Consider the following 12,192-nt stretch of genomic DNA (forward strand, 5'->3'; position numbering starts at 1 on the left):
CCATAAACACAGGCAATCAAAGTCTCAAGTTGCCCAAGAGTTTGCTCTCTCGGTGATTCCTCAATCTAAAGGGGAGGTAACACTTTGGGTAACAATTCAAATACTTCAAATACATGGAAGTTTGCTGAATGACCTTGTACAAGTCACTGTCTCTCAGCCTAACCTACCTCAAAGGGTTGTTATAAGAATAAAATGGAGGAAGAGAAAATGATGTAGGCTGCTTCAGTTCCTTACTAGGGAGAAAGAAATATAAATTAAGCACATGCATAAATAATAAAGCTAAATACTGAGGCAGAGCAGGAAAAGAAAACCTAATTGGTGAGTAGGAAGGAGAGAACGAAGTAGGGAAAGGGGATATGGGGTGCCATAAAGAGTGTTCTCTTGAGAGGACTAAAAAGGAAAGTTAAAATTGATATGCAAAAAGATGACTGTAAAGAGCAAAGGAAAAAAAAACCCTCCAGAGATGTCATATTTGTTAGTTTAACTCAGCCAATGACAGTTTAAGGGAGTTCTGTTAACATGAATAATGACTTAAACATGGTGGAACAGTCAAATAAGGATTTGGGAGGGAATAAGTAGTGTTACTCAAACATTAAATAATTCAGAAGAGCTGAAAATTGTCAGGTTCATGCTAATGCCTACATGATGCTCATTACCAACTTCTGATTTATAATTTGATTGTATCCCTTTTTGAAATAACAGAAAACTTTTATGCTAAGGCAGTGCTGCAAGAGCTGCATTTCCATGAGTTCATCCTACAACTATACTAATATTGAAAGGTGGATAACACAGACAGCTGTTGAACAAAACTTAACTGTACCCAGTCCTAACTAGATAATCATTTTATATTAGTGTCCTGCCTTTGTGGATTCAGCAAGGCTGATATAAGAGCTAAAATGGTCTTGGTGAAAGGAAAACATTGGAGCGGCTCCTTGATTCTGACCAGGCTTCCCCATCCCCATCTTCTATTTTCCCTGCTTAGGTGTCTTTTGTTCCCACTTGTTCACTACAACTTCACTAACTGTTGTTCAATTTCTTTAAATAGCAAATTGGCATTCTACAGCAAGGGCTGCTGGGAAGTGTAGTCCTTACCCTTCCTAGAAATCAGGGCCCTCCTGGATGGCTGAGGACCAGTGGCGGAGCTGCCACAGGGACATCCGGGGACAAATGTCCCGGGAGCCTCTGTGGAAGTCATGTGGGGGTGGAAAAATGGCTGCCAAAACTTCCAGGAAGGAGGAGGGGCATGGCTGGGACTTGGAAGCCAGTCATGCCCCTCTTCTTTCCAGGGTGTAGTTGGAGGGATTGCTTCCCGCTTGCTCTGCAAGCCTGCTGCCAGACAAGGTAAGTGGAGCAGGAAGCTAGGGCTTGGCCAGTGGTGGGATTCAGCTGGTAGCTAATTGGCTGAATCCCACCAGGGAAGTCGAGAGATGAGCCTTTCTGAGCCTTGGAGAATTCCAAGCCTGGGAAAGGCCTGTAGCCCCTCGCCACTGCAAGTGTGAGCAACGGGCTTGCTCGCCACTGCAAGTGTGAGCAACGGGCTTGCTCGCCCCTGCAGGGGCGAGAGATGAGCCTTTCAGAGCCCCAGAGAGATCCAGGGCTAGGAAAGGCCCATCGCCGCTCAACCCTGCAAGGGTGAGTGAGGGGCTTTTCTCACCCCTGCAAGGGCAAGCAATGGCCTTGCTCTCCCTTGCAAGGTTGAGAGACGAGCCTTTCTGAGCCCCAGAGAGATCCAGGGCTGGGAAAGGCCTGTTGCCACTCGACCCTGCAAGGACGAGCAATGGGCTTGCTCTCCATGCAAGGGCGAGTGACAGGCCTTGGGCAGTACAAGCTGTCCCAGTCCCCATCCCCTGCCAGGTTGCTCTGCCCATGGATCACAGCATCCATGGGCAGAACAAGCTCTCTGTGCCCCCCCCATCCCCAGCCAAGCTGCTCTGCTCATGGTCACAGCATCCATGGGCAGAACAAGATCTCCCAGCCCAGCCCACCCCATCCCCTGCCAGGTTGCTGTGCTGATGGATCACAGCATCCATGGGCAGAACAAGCTCTCCCAGCCCCCAGCCCCTGCCAGGTTGCTCTCCCCATGGATCACAGCATGGATCACAGCATCCATGAGCAGAACAAGCTCTCCCAGCCCGCCCACCCCCTCCCTGCCAGGTTGCTCTGCCCAGAGATTACAGCATCCATGCGCAGAACAAGTTGTCCCAGACCCCCCTCCCCGAGGATCCATGGCTCTGTTTTTGCCCCAGGTTCTGTTTTGCCTAGCTATGCCTCTGCTGAGGACTACACTTCCCAGCAGCTCTCTTTTTTCTGGTTTATCATCAGGAACATGCTGCTCAATTATATAGTAAGATTTCTGAACAAGCACACTGAAATTCCATTTAGTACCTTTTTTGCCAGCCTGTATTTACAAGCTCAAATTTCTTTTGCAGCATAAACAAAGAGAATTTCCAGTGAAAATAATAGAAGTCTTTCAATAAATGGTTTCCTACAGCAGATTTGATCCTACAGATTTCCAGTAGCAGATTTGATTCTTAGTGCAGTTTTGTTTGATGGCAGTTGGAGTTGGATGACACAATTAGTGTCAGTATCCAGCAGCTCATATTTTGCCAATAATAAAATGCTAAGTCTATAAAGCATCTTAAAGACAAAAGTAATCTGTGTGATGATGGAAACCTGGAAAAGAGTGAGGGAGAGAGATAAATATCACTAAAGATAAATGTGGAACAGGTAATCACCAATTGTGGGACTATAATTGCCCACTTGGTTTAAATTAGATTTTCTGTGCTCACTCAATCAACACATGGTCCAGTGCCCTGCAGTTTACATAGCAAGGCTCTATCTGCATTGCAGTTCTTCTTAAAGAATTGTATACTAGCTAAGACTGCACCTTTGCTCAATGTTTGCATTAAAATGGTTAGAATCCTATTTCTTCAGATACTGAAATTTACTTTCTGTCAGCATGGCCAATTGGCCATGCTGGTAGGGGCTGATGGGAATTGTAGTTCCTGAACATCTGGAGAGCCGCAGGTTCCCTACCCCTGTTCTAAGCTGTCAAAGCCCTTGTGTCCTGCAGCAAATTGTCCTGACAGTAAGCATAGCAGAAGGGTCATTAGATGAGTTCTTCAAGCCAGAGTTAAGTTATATGTGTGTAGTCAGGTCCATTTATTTACCATGCATGCTTGTTTATAAATACTCAGCACCTTTAGCTGTTCATTAAAAAGTTCATAAGCGGTTAAGATGATAGGCTATAAGGAAGTCAAAGATCCATCCAAAAGGTCTATCTCCATAAATGTAGATGTGTTGGGAAATGTTGGGTCCATAAGAGTGCTTTTGAAGATTGCCATGGTGGCTTGTAAAGTATCCCCATTTCCATCACTTAATAATAACATTAATTAAAAGCATTTATGACAAGTATAAGTTTTGATGCAAGTGTGAAAACTACGGAAGCTAGCTAATCTCATGAGGCTCAATTTCTCATCCTCCCAGGGTTAATGGGAACTTAAGATGAATTATGAACATCTTACATTGATATAAAGAGCAAAAGAGACTTGAGCAGTTACTGAAACTGAGCAGTGAGCAAACAGTTCAAAATCTCTCTGTACACATTGGATACAACATTTTGCCCTCATTATGTGATAGCTACTTTTCGCAGTGCATTTTGTTATTTTAATATCTCAAAGAAGCAAAATATATGTTGACAGTTGACTTCTGGAATCTGTAGATCTGATACATTGTTCATGTCAGGTTTGTGCTACTGCTGAAACTTTTAAAAAACCAAATGAAGATTAAATTTATTGAAAACCAGAAAATGGTCAGAAATCATCTGAAATCAGTGGGGGTTTGATGTTCATAATGAGGATTATGGTTCCCATTTATACTGGCCACAGGAGCTGCTTTAGCTGGGTGGTAGGCAGCCTAATCCAGAATTTCAATTAAGTGTCATCAGCACTAAAATGAAGTGTGAAATTTAAACTTGACTATTCCTTTGCTTCTCATAACCTTGCCCTGAGTGACTGACAAAGGTTTAAGTGCAATTGGAGATACTAGTTTTGACAAGCTTGTGTGCATTCACCTATGTTCATAGTGATCATAAGACACTGTGGTACAGGCTAATTGCAATAATTCCAGCATGAGTCTAACCTTAGAAGTTAGGATCACTTAAATCAAAGGAACATTCTTCAGTAAATATATAGGATGGCAGCCTTGGATGTCTAAGATTTCAATCAAATGTTTGGGTTGTTGCTTCATATCAACAGGTGAAATTCAGTGCTCTGCCTTCTTGGTTTTGGATCATTCTTAAGATTCAGAAGTTTCTGCCTTAATTGTGTTTACTGTAGAAGAGATTAACATTTATCTCCGGGTTCAATATTTTGTAAAACCTAAACTTTTGAAGAAGCTACTGGTGGAGGTAATGGGGGAAAGAATGGAGGATGGTAGTTAAGTGAGCTGAGTACAGCTAAGCCAGTGGAGAACTCAATAGCATGTCTAGGTGCAGCTGAGGCACTGGCTCACCATGGTTCAGCCTGGGCACTGCTGCCAACACCAGCCCGCACTATGTAATGACTCCTTCCTCTCCTCCAACTGAGACCCCTTAGAATGAAGTCCCCCTTTTATTTTGGACTTAATTGTTTTAATAGGCATCCGCTTTCTGAACCTAAATGCCAGGGGATCCAATACTTAGGGAATTTCAGAAAGGTGCCTGGGTTCAGCATTGATACTGGAGAATATAATAGGGATAACATAGAGTACTGCAGGAATTAAAACAGATTGAGTGCATTCTCTCCCAAGCTCCATGGCAAAACTTTCATAAGAACAAAAGATTTTTCATTGGTGAGAATGATCCAAGAATGATCCAGTATACTTACATACCTGGTGGTGTCTGCCTAGTCCATGGTTGGTGACTCAAATCAAATGCCTCAAACCTAATATCAAGAATCATTTTTGCCTCTCTTGGGTCTTTGTGCACATGTAGATCTGGCTCACAATAGACTACTCAAGGTAATTTTCCTGACAAGGTATGTCAGCAATTAACTTTAATTCTGCGACTAAGATTCAAACTTCTTATCATGACCCAATTCAAAGTTGGAATGGCAAATCCCCACCAGGATCTGGACCATTTATCCATGAAAGAAGGTGCCAAAGCAAGCTATCATTTAGATCTCTACTCCTGATCTCTGCTGGTCAGAACTCTGGCTTCTTTCTGTGAACTTCTGTTGTGCTCAACCAGCTTTTCTCTCTTCTTTGCTGGCTCCTTGCTCTGCTTCTTGGAACTCTATTGCACTGTCCCCCTGGATCTCTTCAAGCCAAAAGACCTCTGACTTAAAGTTGCATGCCCTTCCTGAATCTTTTCAATTTCCTCCCTTCTGCCTTTAATAATGTACACTCTGTTGCTGATGTGTTAGTGAGAGAGAATGAGAAGAGTACTTGGGGAATCAGTTCTCAGATGCTTTGTCTAGCTTTTTTACAATTTTTCCTTTATTTTGTATATAATATTTTGTATATAATAAAGTTACCTGTGCGTTTGCAATTATTTTCTCACTTCTTCCTCACAATTTTTGGGGGTATAATTACCTCTTGGAGACACACTTTAATATGGTGAGGGGTTTTTGGTGTATCAGCAAAGCTGAGATAAATACCATAAGAGGGTCTAGACACTATCAAGAGAATAAAGTCCTAGCAGAGTCACTCAAGGCATAATAATCACAGCTGAAGCAACCAGACTAAGATGCATTTGTTACCAGACAGATCTGTGGTCAGACAAGGGGGCATATTTCTAAGAAGTCTCCTATCCATCTCCACTCAAGGTTCTTTGGCAATTCAAGCTAGAATGGATGCAATGTTCTGGTCTTGTACAGGAATACCTATAGAAAAGCAATCTGCCTGAGCAAGTCCTCTCATCCATCATTAAGCATGCATAGCAGCCAGGTATGTTTTTCCTGAGACTATTCGGAAAACAATGACCAAACCCTGAGAAACAGCCAGTGTCCTCTAGACTCAGTACTCCCATTCTATTGTTCATAAAAGATATGCTAAGATGTAAGCCACTCTAATATAATCAGAGCTCTCTGACAGCTATACTTTGCCTTGTTGATTCTATCACTTATTTCCTCACTCATTCTTTGGCACCGCTGCCTCACTTTGAGTTGGAATAACTCTGGAATTGTGATTTCATCAATTTCACTCTAAATCTAATCAACCATTGGACACTCCCTGGCTTCAGTCATTAAACCGAATGTCCAATGTATTGTCCTCTCCTGGAGGACAAGAAATTTCTTTGGTTGGGGAGATTAAGCTCTCTCTACATTGGTTGAGGGCTAAATTTTCCTATAACTGGGCTGCTTTCCTTGCAGTTTTTTGTTCAGTGTTTTCTGGACTGGTTCTGATCTAGCAGCACTGTGTCCAGTGTTGTTCTTCACCCCATCTTTTGAACTTCAATGTGGCCACTGAACTCTATTTCTGAACCCTTCCCTTTCAAGATGGGTAAATATTACCCTTCCCACAAAACCTGCTCTATTCCAAACCTTTCCCCTCACCTCCTTCTAAATCCTAGATTTCTTAAAATCTATGTGTGCTTGCGTTTTACCATTGAGCATATGTAAGATTATTTTATTTTCTAATTAAAAAAATTGTTAACCTGTATTTTCTGACTCCTGCAGATTTCTTGCAGAAACCCACCTTTGCAAACTCTGGTGGAAAATATCTGTGGTTACCCCCTCTCACAAATAAAGGGCTGTCTTGCTAATTCCCCATCTTAAAAGGGACAGACCCTACTATTTTGGGCAACAGATGCACTCCCTTTAGGGATCACTGGTCACATAGGCAGATAAAAATACATAATTCCAATGTTGATTGGGGCAGAGGAATCCTTGAAGGATAGCTACTGGGAGGGCAGCAGTAGTCAACAGTGACTGGCAGAGATTATTTCTAGACAGCAGCAGTGCCACTTCAGCTAACCCTGATTCATACTGCATTGAAGAAGTCAATGGTAAACCACTTTCAACCAACCCCTAACTTAAAAACCCTATGATGAGACAATCCAAAATAAAAAAAAATGTTGCTGGAAGGTTCTAGCTCAAAGTCTGATGGCACTCAATCAGCTACTGGGAAAGTGCAAAAGTAGGAAACAAAGCAGAATAAATTATTGGCAGATTTGGGATAGGAGCATGAAATAAAGCAGGAAAGTGACTCAGAATTCTGTGAAAACAATAAGTTGTTCATTGCAAACATATGTTTCAGGCAACACATGTTTCAAATAAAATTGAAACAACAAAAACTGAACAGAAAAGAGTATTAGAAAAGGAACTGAATAAATTAGAAAAAGAATCAACAAATAAAATAAATGATAAGAAATTACAAAATAAGATTAAATTAATTAATTAGCAATTCAGAACATGCTAATTACAGAAGAAGCTACGAAAAATGCCGTATACATGAAACAAAGATATTACATCTTGGGAAATAAGCCAGGTAAATGGTTTGAGACAAAAATTAAAAACAAGAGAAAAGGATAATATCCCAAATCTTAAATGGTACTCGATAACTAATTAAGATCAAATCAAAAATTTGATTGAAACATATTATAGTTCTCTTTACGATAAAGAAATGTTTTCAAAAGGAGACACTGAGCAATACCTAAGAAATAAACCTCTCAGGAGGAATTAAATAAACTTAACACAAAAATGTATAAAGGAGAAGGATGGCTATTGTAAAATTTAAAAACAAATCACCTGGATTGGATGGAATCACTGCATTATAATATAAAACTTTCATAGATATAATTGAAGACCTGTTCACAGAAATTTTCAATAAGGTATTTGAAGGAAAGACTATCCCAAACTCCTGGACACAAGCATCCATTTCATTGATTCCTAAACTAATGACTGAAACACTGGAAACCAAAGACTTGTTCAGACTCACACTCTATGTGAATATAATGTACTAACTATAGACATTTAGAGAGTGTTAACTCTAGAGATATGTAATTATTACTAACATTTACTTTTGTAGTTAGATTCTTAGTTAGCTTAATATAACATTTTTAATCTTGTTTTTAACAGATCATGTTGATCTGAGGCCCTTTTCGCACACATGCGGAACTGAGCCTCCACCGGCATAATTTATGCCAGCGGAGGCTTGGGGGCCATTCGCACACTAGCGTGCAAGTGGCCGGCACTTCCCCCTCAGCTGGAGAGGCGGCTCCTGTCGCCCCCCTCCACTCACCATACCATCAAGCGTCACTCTGGAGGACTGCAGGGATCCACCCACACTGCCCTGCAACCTCCAGAGGTTGGAGGGCAGTGTGGGCAGGTCCCTGCAGCCCTCCAGAGGGATGCTGCACAAGATGGTGAGTGGAGCCAATGGGGAAAACACCGTCTTCCCAGTGGTGTGGTTTGCACCGTGCCGGCGGGAACACGCTGTTTTTTGAAAACCTCACTCAATGAGGGCGGCCCAGGGAAAGCCAGGATGGCGCTGCTGCAAAGTAGCAACACGTCCTGTGCGAACGGTCTCCCAGGGACGGCATTTTTGCTGTCCCTGGGACACTGTATATGGCCCATGCGGAAAGGGCCTAAGTTTGAAGGAGAAGTCTTACTAATCTTTAGGATTAATGATGAAATTACTGCATTAAGATAAATATTGCTCGTATTTTATTAATTTTTTTTGTTTTTTCCTCATCACTCTCTTTTCTTTTCCTGTTTTTTCTTTCTTTATTATAAATTTAATGTTAATGTAGGATATAACAATCTGTAAATTATATGTATACCTTTTATCTCCACCTTTTTATTTTCTTTCTGTAATTTCTTTTAAAACATCTTCAATAAACTGTACTTTACATTTATTTAAAAAAGAAAGCATTGGTCACCTGGCACCACTGGCTCAAAGGGGCCAAACACCCCTTTGAGTTGTGGACAGACCACAAGAATTTGGCAGCTTTAAAAATACCTAGTAAATTGAATGCAAAACAGCTTCGCTGGGCCAATTATTTTGCGTGTTTTGATTTCACCCTCCATTTTTTCCTGGGCAAACACAACTACCTGGCTGATGCACTTTCCTCCCTCCCACAGACCAGGGGTGGGGGCAACTGGCCCACCAGGACAATTTTCACTCCCTCCCAACTCGGACCCCAAGTTGTCACCCACAGCAAAGTGAAAGGTGCCATCCAATCACGCCCCTGACCCAACCTCCCCCTCCCCTGGGGGAGGAACTGAAACTGCTCTGTCTCAAACTGTCTAATGAGGAAAAGAAGGAGGGGGACCACAAACAGTAGGGGGGTTCTGGAGGAAGGGGGAGAAGCTGATTGTGCCTGAAAGCCTCCAGGCCAAAATGTTATCTGGGTGCCATGATGTTAAGTCTTCAGGGCACTTTGACTTTGTCAAAATGATCTATCTTGCCCCCCAGCAGTTCTGGTGGTATTCACTCCACAAAGATGTGGAGGCTTACGTAAAAGGGTGTCCCACGTGTGCAATGGCAAAACATGTCCCTAGCCAACAACTAAGCATGCTTCAGCCTCTGCCTACTCCTGCCTCCCCCGGCAGGTGATATCCATGGATACTTTATCACAGATCTCCCCACCAGCAAGAGCAAGATGGTCATTGGGGTCATGGATCTGTTCGCCAAACAGGCCCACTTTGTGCCACGTGAGGGGATCCATTCAGAGGAAAAACTACCACAGCTGTTCATTCAACATATTTACTGCCTCCATGTGGCCCTGGACATAATAATTTTTGATTGGGGCATCCAGTTCATGTCCCAGTTTTGGAGATAATTTATGAAACTCTTGGGCATTGAGGAAGGCCTTTCTTCAGCCTGCCACACAACCATGGATGGCCAGACCAAATGCACCAATGGGGTTCCAGAGCAATATTTGAGGTGCTACATCAACTACCACAATGTTGGTTGAGCAGAGCTCCTGCCTTTTGTGGAATTTGCTTACAACAGTGCTGTGCACTCTACCATGGGGAAAAGCCCTTTCTAGATGGTTTATGGACAGGAAAGTAAGCTCTTCCCACTAGAGGGGGTGCTCCTGTCCAAACCAAGAGATCTCTAGGAATGGGTGGCATCCATCCAAAACTCCTGGAAAACAGTGCAAGCCACCCTTAAAAAGGCCAAAGAGCAAGCTGACCACAAACTCTGGCCTGTTCATTATGCTGTTGGACACTTTGCTTATTTATCCACTAAAACCTTGGGGCCTCCCAGAAACCCGCAAATTGGGCCTCAAGTTCATTGGGCCTTCAGAGTATTCTGAGAAATCAACCCAGTAGCCATGGAACTAGAACTTGCCAAAAACTTATGAAATGTGCACCCTGTTTTCCATTCCAGCCTCCTCAAGAAAGCTGTTCCAGGCAACTGTTGGAATCTGGTTCCCAAACCTTCAAACCCCCAGTGGTTATGGGGCAAGCTGCATCACAAAGTGGCCAATATCTTGAACTTTTGCCTACATCGGGGCCACCTTCAGTACTTGGTGGCCTGAAATAACCTCCCTCCTGGTTTTAATGAATGGGTCCATCACTCCCATGAGCAAGCCCTCACCTAGTCTGGGCTTTCCATCATGTCTACCCCAATTGTCCAGGGGGGAGGGGGCCTTAGGGGGTGTGGAATGTTAGACCTGGCTTCTGCTGGGCCAGGCATCCCGTGTCCAGAGTCAAGGCCGCACCTGCCCTGTTATCAGTAGCCTGTCTTTTCTTATGCAAATTGTTTTGGGAATGGATTGGAGGGGGGACTGTCTAAAGGAATAATGTTTTATGATATATACTGGGGGCAGAGGACACAGCGTCAGCTCTGGCTTTCTGAATCCCAGGATCTGACACTGTTCATTTGTTCAATAAAGCTTTTGGAATATTCCTGAGTCTCAATTATTGACTGGCATAACAGACCCTTACATTCACCAAGGTATGCTACTTCTTCCTTCCTCCCAGTTCCTGCTAACTTTGGGGAAGAAATGGGTGAATGCAAAATTAATGGTTCCAAGATTCTAGAATATAAAAACTTATATCTAAAATGGAGTCCCTGACCCTTAACAACATTTCCAAAATTCAAAATAGCAAAAATCTTACCCTCCCCATAATCCCAAAGTGAAATTAATGCAGTTTTTGAAGGACACACCTATAATAGGCTGACAATAGTAAGAGATTGATACCTTTCCTTTGCAAGAAAAGAAAATAAGTGTTTCTGGACCAAAACATCAGGGAGAACAGCACCTGTTCAACCAAGCTGCCAGGGGTTATGTAGTTGGAAACCATATCAATACATTGCAGTGACCATGTTCATGTGATCACATAATGAAATCTTTTCCTGAACACATTTATAACAGGAAAAAATAAGCCAGCTTGATATATTTTTGAACAGGCATCTCATTCTCAGTCCTCTCACACCCAAAAGTGGTGGTACTTCTTTCTGGCATCAGTCACTGAGAAGTATTTATTTTGAGGAAAGAGAAGATCTTCAAGATCTCTGGCAAAGAACCACTGAATTAAATAGTTTCTATCTTTGCTACAATTGTAGTGACTCAAGAGACATATTGATCACTGCACTTCCTTGGCCTTCCTGGGTCCTTAATTACTTTCCCAGCTTTAATACTTTCTTGTTCTTAGGAAAGGGAATGATGTCTTCCCTGCTTTAACACTCCATACTTGGTGCTTTGTTCTTCTTGTTGTGGTACTCACAGGTATTGAATACCAACACTTTTTGGAGGACTCTCCAAAGTCCAGATCTTTGTCCACTGAGAAGCAGCCAAGTGGGAAAAGACATTTGATGGAAATTGTTGACACATATATGATTACTGGTACTTGGTATGTGCATGTGTTTAATAGATAAAAATAATTCTGAAGAGTAATATTGTAAAGGTAATCTGCTGTCACTGTCTTCATCTTTTCCTTTGAAACCCAGACTCATGCCTATATTATTTCTTTTCTGGAAGGCCTTTCACTCCTCAAATTATTTCATCAAGGTGTTTTCTTTTCTGTTTCCATCACAGGCCCTAAAAGCAAACTCAGTTTTTTCTGAATAATCTCATCCTCACATTATCCTCAGTGCTCCTTCCTTTCTTGTATCCCCCTGAAACAATTGTCTTGAATGATATTTAAAGAGCCAAGTCTTCCAATGAAAACAAGATACATGTCAATTCCCAGATCAGACAACAAACCACTTGTATGTTTTCAAGGATTTTATTGCAGACATGTAAGGAACAGAAGAAGA

The sequence above is a fragment of the Sphaerodactylus townsendi genome, linkage group LG07, assembly GCF_021028975.2.
Source record: "Sphaerodactylus townsendi isolate TG3544 linkage group LG07, MPM_Stown_v2.3, whole genome shotgun sequence".
NCBI classification, from domain to species: Eukaryota; Metazoa; Chordata; class Lepidosauria; order Squamata; family Sphaerodactylidae; genus Sphaerodactylus; species Sphaerodactylus townsendi.